The sequence below is a fragment of the Gigantopelta aegis genome, chromosome 1 (assembly GCF_016097555.1).
Source record: "Gigantopelta aegis isolate Gae_Host chromosome 1, Gae_host_genome, whole genome shotgun sequence".
NCBI classification, from domain to species: Eukaryota; Metazoa; Mollusca; class Gastropoda; order Neomphalida; family Peltospiridae; genus Gigantopelta; species Gigantopelta aegis.
Genome location: NC_054699.1, coordinates 40,990,775 through 40,995,307, shown reverse-complemented (window position 1 = coordinate 40,995,307; position 4,533 = coordinate 40,990,775). Strand labels below are relative to the sequence as shown.

Genomic DNA, 4,533 nt, shown 5'->3' with positions numbered 1-4,533 from the left:
TTCTACCCATAATCCTCCCTTGCAATTAGTTGACGCTGCTATAAATAATATATTATGATTCGTATCGTAAAATACAGGATGTATACCACCAAATTAAATCCCAACGACGACAATAGTAATTGCGAGTCAATCTGCTTATTTCAGAGATAACGGGTGGCGGCTATGACTACCCTAGTTCCGTACAAAATTTAAGTCTTTTTTTTACCGGTACCCCATACATGTTTCAAGCAAAAGGTTACTTCACATAGTGGTACTAGGTGAAATAAAATTGGATACATATGTTGCCCAGATGGAACTATTTTTTGTACAGAACAGGTATTGGAATCGGAACTATTTTCTCGTGCCCCTATCCAGAAAGGTTCAGGCACGCCCACCATGGATCCATGTTCTGGCATCGCCAGTCCACGGTTCCATGGCGGGGGAACTGGTATTAACTGCCCTCTCAAAAGCTGGGTGCACCTCGAACTTTGACCCAACCGGAAGTTATTTGGTTTAGTACTACCTACAGGAACCCATATCCTGGCCCCGTTCCGTCTTAGGGTTTTTGTGACTTCGTGAAACAGGGCCTAAGTCTACAGGAACGACATCTGGAATGGGGGGGGGGGGGTGGCATAATCTTTAATAGGGGGTCACAGCCTCTAATGAGGCGCACATGCCCTGTTTTTATCCTTATTTATATAAATTAGGACAAACCAAAAACGTACATTGTTGTTCTCGAGTGGGGTGTGGGGTGACACGTGCACACACACACACACCCCCCCCCCCCCCCATCCTACGTGTCTGATATCGCGATATATCATAATACAAAATGCAAAACAAATGACACCCCAGCCCATATACCCAACAAAATTAATTACACATAAGGGCCAAAAGACCTTTTGGTACTTCTCTGCTAATATCATGTTATGTTAGCAGGTTTTGATGCAGCTGACTTCTGACCATTGTTTCAGTAAAATCTGACATGTATAGCAACTTTTCCGTAACTGAAAACCTATTTCCTTTTGCTTGGTTTTCCGTTATTGATTTTTTTAAATTTGTTTAAAAAAAAATGTATGTTCATATATATACTATAGAGATATGACTCTTACAATCTTGACGTATGTACACACACACACACACACACACACACACACACACATATATATATATATATATATATATATATATATATATATATATATATATATATATATATATATATATATATATATATATATATTATATATGTTATATGTAAACAATCCTCTGATGCTACCGGTTGGTGGCATTGAGCGAAATAAAGGTCAGATGCACTTAATACGTCTTACACAGACAGTATCTTTCGTGCATCTAGGAAAAATATCGAAGCGCACATTCGGCTGTGAGGGGTTATTCATAATCGTACGAGACATGGGGTCTGGGGGTGGGTGGGGGGGGGGGGGGAGAGCAATTGCCCCCATAGTGCTGGAGCAAAACCTCAAATTCGGGAAAAAATTATAGAGATATTCGGGCAAAATGTGCTAACATGAAACCTTTTCATCATGTATTTACATCATTCAAAATTAGTTGTAATCCATGAAAAAATGTGTAGTGATTCGTTTAAAATCCTATATTATAGCTGTTTGGAAGTAATGCTAGTATGAATAAATCTTGTTATTCAGATTCGTGCATTTTTTGTTTAATTCGGACAAATGCTAGTCTGCCCCCATACGTCTATGACGTTATATACGTTGGTTTGTAACGATACTTTCATCTTCGTCACTTTAAATTGGTGTTAAAGTCATTAAATTTAAGAACACGTCACAATGTTTACATCTTACGACACGACTAAAACACATTCTATTGACATCCAATAGCCGATGATTAATTAATCAATGTGCTCTAGTTGTGTCGCTGGGATTTATCTCAGTCGGTTGAGTGTTCGCTTGACGTTCTTGCGTCGCAGGATCGAACCACCTCGGTGGATCCATTCTGCTGATTGGGTTTTTTCTCTGGACAAAGGCCGTGGTATGTGTGTGTGGGAAAATGCATATAAAAGATCCTTTGCTGCATTAAGAAAAATGTAGCTGGTTTCCTCTGATGACTATGTGTCAGAATGACCAAATGTTTGACATCCAATAGCCGATGATTAATTAATCGATGTGCTCCAGTGGTGTCGTTAAACAGAACAATTTTCTTCGTTAAACAAAACAATGATCAAATAGCTGGCGGTTATTAAATCGATATTTTATAACTGCCTCGATGGCCAAGTGGTAAGGCGTCGGTCTCGTAAACCGAAGATCCAGGGTTCAATCCCCTGTCGGGGCTTTCATTTTTTTTTTTTTTTTTTCTAGGATCGATCCCCGTCGGTGGGCCCATTAGGCTATTTCTCGTTCCAGCTAGTGGTATATGACGGGTATATCAAAGGCCGTGGCATGTGTTATCCTGTCTGTCGGATGGTGCATATACAATATCCCTGGCTTGTAACAACAACAAAAAATTAACGGGTTTTCTCTCTAGCACTATATGTCAAAATTACCAAATGTTTGACATTCAGTAGTCGATGATATAGAGAATACTACATGAGTGGCTGTTAGATACCGTTTATCTTACAACGAGTTGTTTTAAAACGTATCTAATGAGCGAAAGTGAATTGGATACGATTTTAAACAACGAGCTGTAAGTTAAATAGTATCAAACGGACACGAATGTTGTATTCGATTTCCAACGAAAACCTATTTACGGCCCTTGCGCTTATAGTTATCTTGTGCGTCAAAGACAAGTCAATTTCAAGTTATCTTGTGCGTCACAGACAAGTCACTTTCAAGTTATCTTGTGCGTCACAGACAAGTCACTTTCAAGTTATCTTGTGCGTCACAGACAATTCACTATTAGATCATCTTGTAGTCACGGAGTGATCGATTCGACCGTTCTTTTGGTTTTTTCGTGGGATGGTATGGCATTGATGACCTGGATCCCGTTTCACGAAGCGATCTTAGCCCTAAGATCAATTTAAGTGCATAGGGTAGCTATGCGCTTAAGGTAATCTTATTGCTAAGATCGCTTTGTGGAACGGGGCCCTGGTCATCGGCTAGGAGCAGCCAATCGTATGTCTTTCAAATGTTAACGCACAGATATGTGTTAACAAGTAAAATAACGAATGATGTTTTCACTAACGGGTGTGTAAGAATATTAAATCAATGTGCTTTAGCTCTAGGCGTCGTTAAACAAAACAAAACTTTAATTTTCTTAATCCAGTTTGGATTATTTAATATATTTCATTTCAACTTATGTTTGTGCGTATATCCAATTAATGTTCAAGCACGCTGTCCTTGGCACATACCTCAGCTATCTGGGCTGTCTGTCTAGGGCAGTGGGTTAGCTGTTAGTTGGTTAGTGGTTAGTGAAAGACAAGAGGGTGTAGTGACCCACTGAGCCCTTAAGAACTCGCTCTGGGTTGGAGCCGGTACCGAGTTGCGAACCATGTACCTACCAGGATGTAGTTCCACTGCGCCACCGAGGTCGGTTATTTTATATAAACAAAGAAATGAACAAGGTGTGACAGTGCCTTTAAAATTGGTAATTACTGTCAACGTAATTCTGCAATCGATCCATTTAAAAAAGTGATCCATTACTTTTCTTTGGTCTATTTTAAAAGCCTGGGTATCATCAATTTCACTTGATATTTGTGAAGCTCGTTTAACGTATTAACGCATTTCGATCTGCAAAAAGCCGGGAGTAATGCGCTAGAAATGTCATTCGCTGAAAGTGAATCGAGGAGTTGGCGTCACAAACGGGAAATTACCCAGTTAAATGGACTCGGTACACCTGGAAAATAGCCTTTGTTTTAGAGGCGTGGGGCTATGGTTTTATAAGGCGGTAAAAGTGAAAGTGAAAGTTATTTTTTAATTTTTTATTTAAAGTTTTTTATTTTCATTTTTGGTCACATTTCCACACAGTATATATCTTTTTATACATACATACACTTAGTTAATATAAAATACAACAACAAACCTCTTGCCAACACGTCATTGAACCTCACTCAGTACTAAACACTCAAAATGTCTTATACTTATACATGTATATATATGGTAATAAATACTTAGATACTGTCAGTGGTGGATGACGTCAGAGATATTTATTCGAACAACTTATGGTATACACTCAATCTTTTAATAAATTCACCGGCCTCGGTGTCGTCGTGGCAGGCCATCGGTCTACAGGCTGGTAGGTACTGGGTTCGGATCCCAGTCGAGGCATGGGATTTTTAATCCAGATACCGACTCCAAACCCTGAGTGAGTGCTCCGCAAGGCTCAGTGGGTAGGTGTAAACCACTTGCACCGACCAGTGATCCATAACTGGTTCAACAAAGGCCATGGTTTGTGCTATCCTGCCTGTGGGAAGCGCAAATAAAAGATCCCTTGCTGCTAATCGGAAGAGTAGCCCATGTAGTGGCGACAGCGGGTTTCCTCTCAAAATCTGTTTGGTCCTTAACCATATGTCTGACACCAAATAACCGTAAATAAAATGTGTTGAGTGCGTCGTTAAATAAAATATTACTTTCTTTCTTTAAT

General features: G+C 39.6%; 1 non-coding gene across 1 annotated transcript; it reads left to right on the top strand.

The window, feature by feature from the left end:
• The first annotated feature begins 2,214 nt into the window (after window positions 1-2,214).
• Trnat-cgu lies at window positions 2,215-2,286 on the top strand. Its single transcript has one exon. It is a non-coding gene; the product is annotated as a tRNA-Thr (tRNA).
• Window positions 2,287-4,533: the final 2,247 nt, after the last annotated feature.